The sequence below is a fragment of the Harpia harpyja genome, chromosome 3, assembly GCF_026419915.1.
Source record: "Harpia harpyja isolate bHarHar1 chromosome 3, bHarHar1 primary haplotype, whole genome shotgun sequence".
NCBI classification, from domain to species: domain Eukaryota; kingdom Metazoa; phylum Chordata; class Aves; order Accipitriformes; family Accipitridae; genus Harpia; species Harpia harpyja.
The window spans coordinates 39390611-39406193 of NC_068942.1; the positions used below are offsets into that span (position 1 = coordinate 39390611).

Consider the following 15583-nt stretch of genomic DNA (forward strand, 5'->3'; position numbering starts at 1 on the left):
GGGCACCTGACCCAAACTGGCCAACGGTGTATTCCATACCATGGGACGTCCCATCCAGTACAGAAACGGGGAAGTGGGGGGCAGGGATTCGCCGCTCGGGGACTGGCTGGGTGTCGGTCGGCGGGTGGTGAGCAATTGCACTGTGTATCATTTGTACATTCCAATCCTTTCATTATCGCTGTTGTCATTTTATTAGTGTTATCATTATCATTATTAGTTTCTTCTTTTCTGTTCTATTAAACCGTTCTTATCTCAACCCACGGGTTTTGCTTCTTTTCCCGATTTTCTCCCCCATCCCACTGGGTGGGGGGGAGTGAGTGAGCGGCTGCGTGGTGTTTAGTTGCTGGCTGGGGTTAAACCACGACACTCAGCAGCATCTTCTTCTGGAGGGTTGGTTCTCCTTGCTGACAAATGTCATTTCACCACAGAGACAGTGGCAGTCCTTCTTCCTCATGGCTACACCTAGGGACTTAATTCTTGCAGCCACTACCTAAACCCAGAGACCGAACAAACTAGTGTCCTTCAAACATGGCATGAAAATGGGGAGTCTCCTCTAAACGCTCACTGATGTTAAACATTTTCTAAACAGAAGAGACAGAAAAGCAACTCAGAAGTGCTCTGAAGGGCCTAAAGGCAAACAGGCCTAGGACAGGGATAGGCAGCCATGACTGTAGAGATGTGTTCACAGAGAAACCCATGTAGGATACGTGTCACCTGTCCGTGTTGGTGCTCAGCTGATAGTTCCATCAAATTCCTGCAAAACTTCACAGAATGCACAGAAACCTCTTCAGGAGAGCTGAGCATCTTCTTCGAGGATGGAGAGGAGGAGGGAATAGGACACCAGTCTGTCCTAGTAAGGAAAAAAAGGGAAGCAACTCACAGGCTGACAGGAGAAACTCCAAATCTGCAGCAACATCTCACACCCAGGGCGTGCACACAACTTTTTCAGTTTGCTACACACTAGGGCTTTCCCTCCATGCTCTAAATAGCTTTAAAGCCCAGCTGAAATGGTTTTAAGGCTGACTGGAGCCACAATGAATTGGCTCCAAGTGGGCTGGTTGTGAAAGCCAGCCTTTTAACAGCCTTCTGTCACCTGGCTAGTGGCTGCTCTTCCAGCCACCTTGTGCTCATAATGGTCATCTCCATCTTCAGGCATTCATATCACTTCCACACTGTTCTGCATACCCTACCTTCCTGTAGCCTCTTCCACACACTGGCTATGTCTCAGTCCTGACAGGGTCAGCTTCCATCATGTCAAACCTCACCAACAAAAAGCCAAGAGTAGTACCTGCAGAGAAGACCTGCAAACAGTGCCCTGAGCTGCAGGTATTTGAGAAGGTGGCATCTGTCACTCAGGTGAGTGAGCCTGAACCTCTGCTCTGGGTGGGGGTTCAATTGCACAAGACAGATCTGAACACCATCAGACTGGAAATGATCTCAGCGTTTTTGATAAAGTCAATGTTCCAGACATTTGGGAGAGGACAGTCCTCTTCCCTTCATTTTTCCTGCAGCTCCCCTTTGACACAGCATCTTTTCCCCTTCTCCACTTTCTCCACAGTTGTGTTGGAGCATTGCCTTGTGCTGTTGCAGAGCTGGCCTCACCCACGCCTGCAGTGGCTGCATTTTATGGTGGGCGAACTGATTTTTGGTTTGGTGAGGGTTTTTTCGTCGATTTTGTGAAATGCTTTTGAAGCCTGTGAAACTGAAATGGATTTGATACCCGCTGGAAGAGACTACAGGCTGGTTAGCACAGCCCAGGCTGGGGCAGAAAGTACTATCAGAGCTCCAGTTAAGTGATACCTATAAATGCTGGCAAGGGACACGATGATGATAAGCAGGCATCTGAGGACTCACCACTTCTCTCATTTGGGTTTAAAAAGCCAAATCCACCTACTAACATTTGCTGAATAGTGGTTGTTTCACTGGTATCAGTCAGCAAGACATCAAAGGTATTCATCTCTGAAATAAAAAAATTCAAATTCCAAACTCTGCTTTTTTAATGAGCTCCAGTAAATTTGCTCCCTTTTGCAGTCCTGGGGTCAATCAATTAGAGACTGCCTAGGGAGAAACTTAATTAAGCTCAGATAACACAACAGAGGTTTCACCCCCTTGCCTGCCCTCTATACACATCCTCCTTTACACATCTGGATAAAAGCTTCGCTGCGAAGCCTGGAGAGAGCAATCGCTTCAAGCAGAGAGTCCCTGAGAGCACATCTGAGCTCCCAAAAAGCATTGCAAACTCTTGCATCATGCAGAGGCAGGAGAAGCCAGAGCGGCTAGGAAGTGAGAAGATCCACTCTGGCAGCTGCTGCCACAGGGATAGGGTGTCACTGGGAACAACTAAAGGTGTTTTTACTGAGGAAACGTGGTGCCACGAGTTATTAATCTTCTAGCAGAGGCAGGAATCCTAGAGCTGCTCTGATGGTGCTGCTCTTGCAGCAGGAGCAAGCCAGCCATTCAGGACTAGTCTGACAAATCTGGCTCCAGCTGCTCGGCTTTATTAATGACAGAAGCCCTCGAGGGGTGGGATCCAGAGGCATCACAGAGATTTTTTTCCCCTTTCCTAAGCACAAAAGACAGAAGTGGAATGTAGCTGAGGAATGCTTCGCCCTTGGAAGGGATGTAATAAATCTCCTTGGATGTGATATTTGGTTTATTTTGTGGGAGTCATTCAAAAGGAAAATGCAGATTGTGGGGCTTAGCACTCAGCCTATGCTGGCAAAGGATCCCCGACAAAGAATGTCCATTGGCAGGGAATTTCCTGACTTTGCAAGTGAGCAAACGCCTCTTTTTCGGTTACTCTAAAAGCTGTCTTGCTATTATATAAAAGGTTACCGTAAGGCAGACTGTGATCAGTTCTTCTCCAGATCCACCAGAAGAAGGATGAGTAATAATCGGCCTGATTTGCAGGAAGAAAGATTTGGGCTGTGCTCAAGAAAGTGCTTTTTTTCCCAGGAAGGTCTCCTGGGCCGCAGGGGGCTGCTGGGGAGGCTGCGGCATCCCGATCGCTAGAAGCGTTTCACGCACGCGTCAGGCACTGCTCCTGGGTGACTCCACCTCAGAGCGGGGGGGTGGCTTCAGAGTCTTCCTGAAGTCCCTGCCAGACCTCTGGTGATTATTATTGTATGATTATTATTTAACAGTGGGAGTGCCGCCTTTGGGATAGGGGCTTAAGGACGACTCTTCCTGCGCTGAAGGTCACTGGACCTAGGGATAGGTTAGCAGGCAGAGGTCAGGGAAGAAGAAAACAGAAGGGAACTGGTGTGCAGATGGACTTGATTTACCACAGCAGCACGGCAAAGAAAAAGCCCAAAGGTGACTGTGAACCTACCACAGAGCAAGATGAGGCCAGGCTCACTGACAGAGGTGGGCAGGGAGGAGGGAAGGGATTACTTCTGGGGTCTCAGGTCTACCAGATAACTCTTGGGGAGGTCATGACGGAGGCCAGTCGGATGGCAGTAAGCCATCTGGGAACCCTAAACCAGGTTTAAAGGGGACCTGGTGGAAGAAGAGCAGACTGCATGGAGCCAACCACAGCTGCCTGCAGCGGTTCCACCCTTAAGGGAATCACCACTGTGGAAGGTAGAGGGGGCTATCCACCATTAGTGGTATACAAGCTATTTTTAAATGGTAGAGACAGTTATTGCCAGCGGTGGCAAAGCTCCACTTTTTATAAAAAGCCCAAAGCCCTTCCACCTGCCAGTTTGGACAGGAGTGGGGTAGCTTGAGCAGGCAGAGCTGCCATGAAAAGACGCCTGGGGAGAGGTGGAAGTGTGGTCCCTACACACACTTGGTGACTCCTGCTGTGAACCCCAGAAACTGCACAGGGAACGCGCTACTAGAAGCAGCTGAGTGGTGGCATCACTGACAGAGCTCGGAGGGGTCAGCCACACAAGCCATCATCTCGTCGCTCTGTTCATCCTCCAGAAATGCGATTTTGCTCACTCTGTCAGGTTACTGGAAATTCCCCTTTCTCGTGTGCTTGTGAGAAGAGATGAAAAAAAGGATACCATTAACAAGGAGATGTTTGTTAAGATTTTAATTTCCTAGAAGAGGAAGTGTGTTTGCAGCACTCCGCGGAGGGGCTAAGGCCCCCACAGTAGATTTTAAGAGAGTCCTTCAGGTTGTTGCCTGCCATTGTCACCGACTGGAAATTACATGTTTTTAGTGTTTCCTTTCTTGTCAGGGAAGACAAGGATCTTCTGTTCTGCACCCTGTGCTTTCGCATGGAGAGGAGGTGCCCGTGTAAAGCTAGTGACCTTATCAAGAAGTTAGCAGTCTTGGGTTATTACCAGAGCTGGACTAAGCACTTTGCTGCTGTTATCATTGCTATTGATTTTACATTTATAGAGAGCTGCAAATTTACACAGTACTTAATAAACACAAAGTTTCCTGGACTGCAACTAGTGACAGGAGAATTGGGAGGCCTTTTTTTTTTAAAACCCACAATTTAAAAAAAAATAAATTACATGATATTTCTATGTTATTTTTTCCACTACAGTAATAGGCTGAAGATTAGAGGAGTTGCTGCCACACTCCTGTACGGCCACACACATCAGGACATTGCGAAAGCAAATGGATCTAACATCTCCCAGACAGAACGGCAATTTTACACCACTTACCTCACTGACATCATCCAAAGTTTTGGACAGACAAGTCCAAAATGTGCTGGGTAACAGTGAACCAGCAGAAGGCCTTGGGTTCTACTCCTGCTGTGCCACTTAAAATTTCACCCAGGTTTTCCAAAGATGCAGCATTTTCCTCCCGCAAGAGTGGGGCTGTGAGTCTCGGACCGGGACACAACATGGGGTATCGCTGGACTGGGGTATCTGCAAGCAGGAAAGTCAAATAATGTAAGATAGGCAAATTAATTCCCCCAAGGCACAGCACGATTATCAGCACAAATATTTTGACTCTGGACAAATGATTTGTTCATCAGCTTAAAAAATGAAAAACTTTTGGCTCAAATCTTTGTGGGTGTTTAAAGAGTTTTCTCTAAAGGAACCTCTGAGAGCAGGATTAATGTCCGCCGTCCCCACCACCGTACATCCCAAAGTATCACTTTGTGCAACACTTTGTGGCAGAGAGACTCAAAAGAAGGAAAAGGAACAGCAAACAACCATGGGGGCAGGGAGGTTGGAAGATGCAAGGAAAGAGTGGAAGTCTTGCAGCCCTGAGGAAAGGGAAAGGAGCACACACTGAATCCAAATGATCTCCAATGAATTAGAGAGGTAGGTTGAACGATTCCTGGATGAAAGCACTGGGTTAGGCCTCAGGAGATCTGAGTCATCACATATTGGTGCTCAAAGGGGACTAGAGACACCAGTGAGGTTAAGCCCAGTGTTTGTGAAGCACTCGGGTAAGTGGAAACAAATACCTGAAGGGGATTTTTGGCAAAAAACCAAACAAACAAACAGACAAACCCCCAAAAGGCTTTAAATGCAGAGATGACATGCGCCAAGGCTGTGCTACGGCAGAAACTCTGGCATGAAACCCCGTGAGATACATGCTCCCTGGAGGTGGGAATATCCTCCAGGAATTTGGGTCCTCTGCTGCGAGTTCTGTCTTCAGCTCCTCACACAGAGATAAAATTCTGCCACCCTTCACTCACTGCTTTTGCTCTAGAGATCTGGCTATAAATTGAGGCGTAACACTCACGCAGTTTACCTTGGCAGGCTGTGAATGTCCTACCACTGGCTACAGGGTGTGGCCAAGTGTGCCCAGGCCCTTTCTGCACAGCGTCTCCATATCCTCTAGAGGCTGGCATGGATGAATGGCCCAGCCTTGGAAAATATTATCACCTCCCAGAGAACACTGGTTCTGAGCTGCACCCTAAGGAAGCCAGGCTGCACTCAGGGAAAACTTAATGAACGGCTGGGTGAAACTCCCTGGGCTCTACACATGTAAAGAAGCAGAGCCTTCGGCTTTTGAGAAGTTCACCTGACAACATTCCCTTACATCTTAGCCATGACACTGTGCTTTCAGCCTGGTACCTGCCTATGTGCCATAATATAGTGTTCCCTGATTTATATTTCTGGAGTGCTGGGCATGTGTGGATGTAGCATATTTATTTGTCTGCCTCTTCCACCAGACTACCCCCAAATACCTGACAAGGCATTAACAGCTTGAGACTCCAAGGTCCCGCAGCAGTATTTTCCCACCAAATATTGCTTCTACTGAGAAAGACCCTGAAGCAGGTTTGAAGCCCCTTGGCCTTACTTCAGGCAGACCCAAGCGCAGCTCTGCAAGGCCATCTGTCCGGGTATCTTCCTGAACCTCGCACGTAGAGGCCAAAGGCAATCTGTCCCAGTCTACATCATGATCACACAGGGAATTACGTATTGTTCTAAATATGAATTTTTCCTCTGTATGCTACTGCAGATCTTAACAAAACAATCATGAGGGCTAAGCCACGGTGGTTCTGCTGTGCACAATGTTATTGCAGAGTCCTTGCCAGTGCTCTCCACAGAACATTTCATCTTCACTTTAACCCACCATTGCTCCATCTGTACATCTCAATGCATCTGCCAGGCACATATAATGTGATTTAATTTGCTCTCAGAGTTTTTCTACATGGGCCAGTAGATATCAGAGTCTGAGTATACAAGTTATTTTCAGCTCGTCTGTGACATCCAATTCCACCCACCAGGCTCACAGAGATATATAAATCATGGAGGTGTCTAAAATAACAGGCCCTGAGGAAACATCTGTCACCTCAAGAAGCTTGTGAGAGAGGAGGATGAAGCACTCAACTCAGCAACTTACTGAATTTTCTTTTAGCTCCAAGAAAGCAGAGAGCAGCAAGTCTTTCTGACATAGCCCAGATGCCTTGGCAGTTAGATTTTCACATTGCCTTCACACTGCATTTGACCTGCGAATGTAACACAGGCAATACAGAGATGCTCAGCAATTAGGGTGACGTGTACCACCTCACCTTTATCTTCAAAAGGAATGGATTGCTTCAATTCCTTTTTGTTTCTGGATTTTTTCCCCAAAACTGACTGGCTGGTTGGCCCTTTGCACCCAGTCTCTTAATCAAAGGAACACAGAACTTGCCGTGCTGGAACCTACCGATGGCTGCTCTAGTCCTGAAACCTGCCACCTCCTGCGCTGGTGAAGCATGTGGGCCAGAGCATATCCTTCAGCTATTAACCTTTTTGCATGAAAAATCGGCAAGAGGGCTGAGAAGTTATATTTTCATTCTCTCCCTCCTTCCTTTTAAAGTGATCTGGTCTTCTCTCTTGGACCCCAACTCCACTCATTCTTTGCTGCTCTTCATAGTGGAGAAAACAGCAATGGAGCAGTGGAAGAATTAAAAAAAAAAAAAAAAGGGCAAATCACACTGTATGGAGTGCTACTTGTAGGCTGAACGCTGGCAATTTGTGAAGCATGTAGGACTTGGAAAAAGGAAAGCAGAAGACAGATGGTGCTGCTCTCCTTATGCTGGCAGAGGCAACCACTGGAGAGGAAAGAGGGCCAGGCTCACCTCACAGGACTGGGCGTAGCGGTGGGGGAAGGCAGGATCCATCTTGACCGGCCGCACTCCCCCACCTCCGCACCAGGCACCTGCTCTCCCTGCCCCAGGGGTGCAAACCCAGGCCCCTCCCACCTCACCTGCCAAATATTGACGGTACGGTGGCTGGAAGTATTACAGAGGGCGGCCGGGGACAACGCACGCCGCCCGGGGGGCCTGACCCCCCGCCAACAGGCCGTTTACGCCCGGGCCTCAGGGCCGCCCGGGCCGGGACCGCCGCCCGGGCCGGGACCACCGCCGGGCCGGGACCACCGCCGGGCTGGGACCACCGCCGCTACTCCCCGTTCCTCCCGCCTCGCCTACCGGGAACCGTCTCCGGCGAGCCGCCCCCCCCACTCCTCCTCGCCTCACCGTCTCCCTCAGCGTCCCTCACCCGCCCCCCCGCCCCGGACCGCCATCAGGCGACGCGCCGCCCCCCGCCCCGCACGCCCTGACGCTGAGGAGGCGCCGCGCGCCCAAGGCCCGGCCCGGCCCGCGGCGGCGCTGCCCCCTGGCGGCGGGCGGGCGGCACTGCCCGCGTCCGCGTCCGCGTCCGTGTCCGTGTCCGCGTCCGCGTCCGTGTCCGTGTCCGTGTCCGTGTCCGCGTCCGTGTCCGTGTCCGTGCCCGCGCCGCGGGCGCTGAGCCAAGCCACCCTGTCACCGCCGAGGTTGTTTTGGTAGCTAAGCCTGCACTTCCCTGGATGGAAAAGGAAAGCTAAATACTCCCTCCTCGAATTTATTTCACGTCCCCGAACGATACTGGTGGGTTGGGTTTTTTTTTTTTTTTTTGGGAAAGTTTGCGCCTTTTCCAGTAAAACCCGGCTGGTATTTAACGTCATTTTATTCAGAAATTAAAAAAAAACCCCAACCACCAAACCCACTTTCTCTCTGCGGTACCTCAGCACCGGGGAGGGGATGACAAACTTGGGGCGGGGGGGGGGGGGCGGCGCCGGGCAGCAGCGGCAGCGCGGGGCCGCCCGCACCCGGCGCGGCCGCCAGGGGGCGCCGCCGCCGCGGCCACGGCGGAGGAAGGGCGGACCCGCCGCCGCCGCCATGAGCGCCGGCCCGCCGCCCTCGGTGTCTGCTGCTAGAATAAAGAAGGGGGCCGGTTACCTTTATATATGTACAGGATTTTTTAATATTTTTATTTTGTCAAGAGGAAAGGATCGGCCACGTAAAGATGCGCCGCCTGCATAAGACTGGGAAGAGCGGTTTTCCCCTAACTGGCCGCAGCGTTCGAGTTTAGCACCTCGGAGCTGAAGAGCCGGGATTAAACCTGGCACGACCCTCCACCCAAGCTGGCCATTTCAGCAGAGAGGTGCTTCCCCCGGGGACCTCCTTCCCTGCGTCTCAAAGCAATGTAACGGTGGAGAAGGCCTCAAATACTTGTTTGGGCTTAGAGGCCAGCTCTTTAGCTCGGAAGTTACTGGTTTTACTAAGCCATCCAAAAGGGAAATTTTCCTTGGGGACATAGGACAGAGGCAATACTAAAGCTGCCCATCATTGCACAAGGGATCCTATACATCTTTGTATCACTGCACTGATACAGGAGCACCAGCCTCGTCTGAATGCCAAGACAGGTCCAAGAGGTAAATATGGAGGAAGATCTTGAAGGGAGAGATAACGTCAGGATGTAGATTATCTGTCCAAGCTGGCTGATTCCTACTGAATAAAGCTGACTTTCTAACTCAGATGTAACAGTGGTTCATATGGTAGAGCTGGTTTTCACTGACAACTTGGCTACTAACCAGCATGGTGTGAGCAGCGTGACGTTTCATGCCGACTACAAACTCACTGAGAGCCTGGGGAAAGACCCAGGCACTGAACCCCCAGTAGCCATGGCTATACTGGTAGGAGTTGCTAGCTGGCAGCTGGCTTCGGTCTGTCTCCACTGCCCTGGCAGCAAGGTGGCCGTGCAGTGAGAAGCGCTCCTGCTCACTGTGTGCCAGTATGTTGATGGTGTCATGTCATCTGTTCCCTGCAGGAGGCTGGGGCTGCAGTACGGAAGGATGGGATAAGCGAGGAATTCATTTTTTCCACTTTTGCAGCCTTTTGACTCATGTTCTGAATTGCATCAAACACCTACCTTTTGCAAAAGCACCTAATATTTAAAACAAAATCCAAACAAAGCTAGGAAACAAAGCGCAGAGTTAACTCAGGTTAGCTCCCCGCCCTTGTAAAAACTAGGATTTTTAACGGGTTCACAGCGCTTGGCTAAAGGGAAAACTATATTCAAGAAGTGATCAAACTTGTAACAGGTAGTGGATAATTATAGGAACATGGAAATTTTCACAGACATTAATGTTCTTGGTGACAGCAGGCCAAACTGGCAAATATATACACATTTGGCAAAGTGATGCAAACGGTAGCAGATCACCTTACTCAGATGGCCAGAAGAAGGAGGTGCATAAGGACATCCTTACAGATTCTTCACACGTGCAAAAGCTGATCGCCAGTGCCATTCCTGTGTCAGTATCTTTAATGTTTTATCTTTGATGTTGGCTCAGCACAGTCTAGGACCTGCGGTTTCTGCATAGAAGCGGCTCCTTAGGCTGCCTTGGGCTGCCAAGCTGTCTCCAGGTCATGGAGAGGAAGGAACATCCACAGAAATGGGAGTGGAAATCAGTGGAAAATCTATAAAGGGATGCTAACTTACAAAAGATCTGCTAGAAAAAAGGGGTTCAAAATGTGGCAATGAAGCTGAGCATGCTAAGTTTGTGTATTGCATTTGGTAGGAAACTATACAGAAAATTGTCTGTGGAGTGAAAGCACAGAAGTATAAAGGATTACAAAAGGCACGTCAGGGCTGAGCTGTCTGCTCCACGGAGGGCATGGGCAGAGCTTTCCCAACCACAAGGCACTGCAGAGACTGCAGCGAAGTGCAGCAAGCGGGGAGTATCAGACTCGGAAAACTTCAGTCCAAAGTCCAAATCATGGACATGTGAACTGACAATGTGAAAGAAAGAACCAGGAAGCTGCTTGTCCTGCAGCAGTTCACCAAACACCCTATCCCTTTTAACAGATATTCCACAGGCACTCTCTCTCTCACACATAGTGCATGCTTATTTAAAGGGCAAATAGCTGGACAATCGGCCAGTTCTTCAAGAGATGGCAACTAAGTTCAAACAAATTATACACTGAATAAAGACATAGATTCCACTGAGCTCCTAGCAACTGCTGATTTTGATTTGGTTAAAAAATAGTCAGAACCAGAGTCTGGAGATATGTAGCCCTGGAAGGTTTGGGGTTTTTTTTCCTGTTACCACAGTACCTGATTACTGTTTCTGATATTATTATCATCTGCTTTAATAAGCAAATTCCCTCAAACAGCAGTTGGCCCTAATATATCCCTCTTCTATTCCCATCTCCTTGGCCACATATTGCTTACTGTGCTAAGTGCTAAATGGCTCTTGGAAAGTGCTAAGAGGGTGTTGTGAAAGGGCTAAGATGAGTTTCACAAACAACTGCCTGTACAGAGAAATAGTCCCATCGTGCAGGTGGTGCCAGGAGGCCCAGCAGCAGTCCGGTTGAAGACCCTTGTTTTGATAAGGCTGGAGAAATGAACTTCACAGTTGCCTTCCTGAGATAATTTAAATGAGACATTTTCCCCTTGTGAAAGTGAAGGTTTTTTGACCCTAACTGAAATGAAACCACTGGATACTTTGTCAGAAATATTTGAGAAGATCAGTATGTTACTGCTTACCAGGTTGTCCTGGTTTCAGCTGGGATAGAGTTAATTGTCTTTCTAGTAGCTGGTACAGTGCTATGTTTTGAGTTCAGTATGAGAAGAATGCTGATAACACACTGGTGTTTTTAGTTGTTGCTAAGTAATGTTTAGTCTAAAGTCAAGGATTTTTCAGCTTCTCAAGCCCAGCCAGCAAGAAAGCTGGAGGGGCACAAGAAGTTGGCACAGGACACAGCCAGGGCAGCTGACCCAAAGTGGCCAACAGGGTATTCCATACCATGTGACATCATGCCCAGTATATAAACTGGGGGGAGTGGGAGTGAGGGGATCACCGCTCGGGGACTAACTGGGCATTGATCGGCGGGTGGTGAGCAATTGCACTGTGCATCATTTGTATATTCCAATTCTTTTATAATTACTGCTGTCATTTTATTAGTGTTATCATTATCATTATTAGTTTCTTCTTTTCTGTTCTATTAAACCGTTCTTATCTCAACCCACGACTTTTACTTCTTTTCCCGATTTTCTCCCCTATCCCACTGGGTGGGGGGGAGTGAGTGAGCGGCTGCATGGTGCTTAGTTGCTGGCTGGGGTTAAACCATGACACAGGTCAAGTTCATCCGCTTTGCCTGCTCCACCAGAAACTAGCTCAGCTGGCAATCTCAGCACGCGATAATTCTCAGAAGTGAAGAGCAGTTCCTGGAAGATGATGGGAACAAAGCCCCAGGCCCACCGGCCTTGGCGTGAACTTGGCTTCTGAAACCCCAGCCAAAGTCAGGAGGAAACCCAAAGCATCCATCCTGCAAAGAGGCTCCAAGTAGCCAACGCCAATTCAAACATTCCACAACTAATCACCATTATCCGGCCACGGGCAGAAAATAAAACGGACCAATGTTTTTTATCTTCTCCAACAACTGGCAGCATGTTGGGGCCACCAACAAGCATTGGCCACTGTATAACTTTCAACCTGCAAATAGAGGAGAAGCTTCACCATACGAGAAGCCACTTACTTGCAAGGACGTTTCAAGAAAGGAGAGTGGACGGGGTGTTTTAAGTGAAGACATTTCCTGGGTGAACCAGCTCAGTCTGTGGTTGCAGCTTGTTTATCTGCTTAACTGTAGGAAGATGTGGATATTGCCCTGCCTGCACGTGAATTGGGATCACAAGACACCTCTTTGCCCCGTTAGTCACTGTCACTTGGGGCATCTCTGGTACACTGGGCTGTGGCACATGTAGGGAGTGCCAGTGAGTGCTGGCATGGACTGGCTTCCAGCCCGAGTAAGCAGCCACTCTGTGACTAATGGGTAAAGTTACTTGTTTTAACTCTAACACAGAAGGTTTGCAAAAAACCCTCCGTCTTTAGTTAGTGATTATTTTGTTTATTTTATAGGGTGCTTCAGATACTATCAATTTCTGTATAAAATAGATGTACTATCATGAACATTGAGGGCTGCCTTGCTAATTGTTTTAATTTTGCAATTAATTTTTTGCAATTAAATTACTGCAGGTTAGATGCTTGCTAATACATTTAAATCAGTCCAATGAATTGTTTTTTTATACTAACAACACATTTTGAAAGCACATGTTTCCCTTAAGAAGCATAGCATCTGCAACTGTTTTACTGAGCTATTTGGGTTCGGAAATGTGTTTATTACAAAAAATGCCACAGAGCCTGTTATGTCCTATGTAGTATTTGCCATGTAAGCTATTTATAAGGCAAGTTATTTTTAAGGAAAGTCATTCATAAGGAAAGTTAGTTTGAGTTATTTATAAGGAAAAGCCAGGCTTATCATCTCATTTTATAGTTGGAGATGTTGTGGCACAGGAACAGGTGAAACAGTTTCCCCAGTGTCATGCAGCAAGTCCGATTAGTCCCAGCTCCCACTACCTGCCCGTCCAGCCCTCTGCCCACTGAGCCACGTGCTCCTCCACGGTGCTATTTGTTCTTCTCCCGCTCGCTCCACAGCAAACAGGATAGTTCAGTTTTGTTGCATCCTTCCAGCTACAGGTCTACTGCAGAGGATACAGCTTCCTAAGTAATGATGGATCTCCATAGAGCTTCCCAACTTCCCAACTTTTACTAGAACCCTATGTTTCTTGCTTGATTTTCAGGACCAATATACCTCTGATTTGGCCAGTGGAGGTTAGCAAACCCATATTTGCCACTTAGCATTGGCTGTGCTTTCCTTCTCCTGGTTGAGAAACAGGTGAAAAACTCAGTGGGTTCCAGAATTGTTGTGCATTTTTGGTCATTTTGTTTCCTCAATGAAATTCAAAGCTCTGGTATTCAAAGAAAGTGCAGCCAGCTCTAGGGATAATTGAAAACGCAGAGGAAAATATTGTCGATTTTTTTTCCCCAGTTAAGTCACAACAGAGACTAGCAGCTACTGAAATGCAAAATGTCCACATGGATGTAGGCAGACAAGCAGAGGCTGCCTGCACTGACAAGGGCTTAGGCACTTTATATTGCCTCCTGGAAGCCTCCCGGGATCTCCTCACCAAGATGTTCAGAAACGGCTCAACAGGAGAGTCTGGGGACATAACTCGTGGCCTTTTTCCATCAGCTGCCACAGGGTTTCTCTGTAACTTGGTAGGTAGGAGGATGTTGCTCTGCTTTCACTGTCAAATTAAATGTTGGCATCTCAGGGGTTTACAGCAAAAGAAGCAAGTTTGTCTTCATTTCTGGGGTGGCACAGTTCAGCTGTGGCCACCCCGTGCAGATGCCTCAAGCTTGTTTCCATCTGCATCCTACATTCGCTGCCCAGTGGCAGGCCTGACCATATCTACAGCATCCCTGGATGAAGTTGGTCACAACATGGTGAAGGACACTGTGCACACCCAGCTCAGTAGCTCCATGACTTCATTCCCTTATGCCTAAATGGCAGGGGCTTTCATATCTTCCCGGAGCCTCTATTTTGAAGCAGAAACCTCTTTTTGTCCTGCTCCCAGTGGTCAGTCAAAACATTTCATCTTTATAAGCCAACAGTTACCACATCATTCTCTAGTCTTGCCCTTCTTAAACAAACCTTCCTAATCTTTCTTTGCAGGATGTGCTTTCAAACCCTTTTCTCAGGTTTGCTGCTCGGCTGTGAAACCCTCCGTTTGTGTCCGGCCTCCCCCGTGCCAGGAAGAGCAAACCGGTCACCCGCTGCGTCGTGCACCCAGCACACCGCATTAGCTCTGCCTTTTTTTTGGAACAGCATCATACTGTTGACTCCTATTCAGTTCATGGCTCACACCCCGAGCTGCCTTTCTGCAGTACTGCCGCCTGGCCACTTATTCCCCATTTTCTCTTTGTGCTTTTGATTTCCTCCTCTTAAGTGTAGTACTTTGCACTTTTCTTTACTGAGTCGTTGATTTTCTCCAATTTAGCAAGATCATTTTGAATTCTCAGTCCATCCGCCAAACTGTTTGCATCCTCTCCCAGCTAGATGATGTCTGCAGATTTTATGAGTACTCTTTATTCCCTCGTCACAGGTTGTTAATGAAAATACTGCATAAAATGGATTCCACACAGATGTTGGAAGGACCCTGTTCGAAAATTCCTCTAAGTCTGACAGAGAACAATTGATAACTGGGTTTTAAAGCTATTTTTTTTAACCAGCCATGTGCCTACTTTATGAGGATTTCACCTAAACTGTATTTTCTTTGTTTGCTTAGGAGAATGTCATGTGGAATGGTGTCAAAATGTTGTAAGAATCAAGATGTATGACAACTGTTACTCCCTCCTTACCTGTGAAGAAGGGTGTATAGAGCCCATACTGACCTAAGCTGAGAAAGGTATTTTTATACGGGCTTGAACTGCTTTATCAGTTTCCAATCTTCAGTTCAATTGCTGCAATTTTGTGTGTAGCCATAGCCCGAGTAATTGTCTCCAGCATCTCCGTGATTAAAGCTCATTCAAAATTCCAGCAAGCTTCAATAAAACATTTTCCTCCCTCGCTAGGACAATATATAGTCAGATATCAGGGATTTTTTTATAATTCCAAATTCAGTGAGGGAGATGTTGGCACTAATACACACGTAGCAGTGCAAAACTCCTTTGCAAAACCACGAAGATGTACGTAAACTCTTGAAGATATTTCCTACTTTGTAAAATCCACATTCATGGAAGCACAGTGATGTGTGCCAACAGTTGTGTATCCCATCAGTCTAATGATTTTAATTTATGTACTGTTCTGCACTACTATGAAATTCCTGATGCAATCAGTATCATTGCAAGAAAGTAAAGCTGTTCTTACAGATGAGTTACAAATCCTCATTAGCCATCAGATGTTACATTAGACAAGCGTTTGCTATATCCTCAATATATTATGCACTTTTTAGTGCTGTTTATTGGTCACCTCTGTACTTAATAGCTTCCATCACCCCAGTATCTAAGCAAC

At 47.7% G+C, this 15583-nt stretch overlaps 1 long non-coding RNA gene across 1 annotated transcript; it reads right to left on the reverse strand.

The window, feature by feature from the left end:
• Positions 1-4021: 4021 nt before the first annotated feature.
• Positions 4022-7848, reverse strand: LOC128139539 (uncharacterized). Its single transcript, XR_008234423.1, has 2 exons — positions 6766-7848; positions 4022-4829 (listed from the first exon to the last, which is right to left on the reverse strand). It is a non-coding gene; the product is annotated as an uncharacterized LOC128139539 (long non-coding RNA).
• Positions 7849-15583: the final 7735 nt, after the last annotated feature.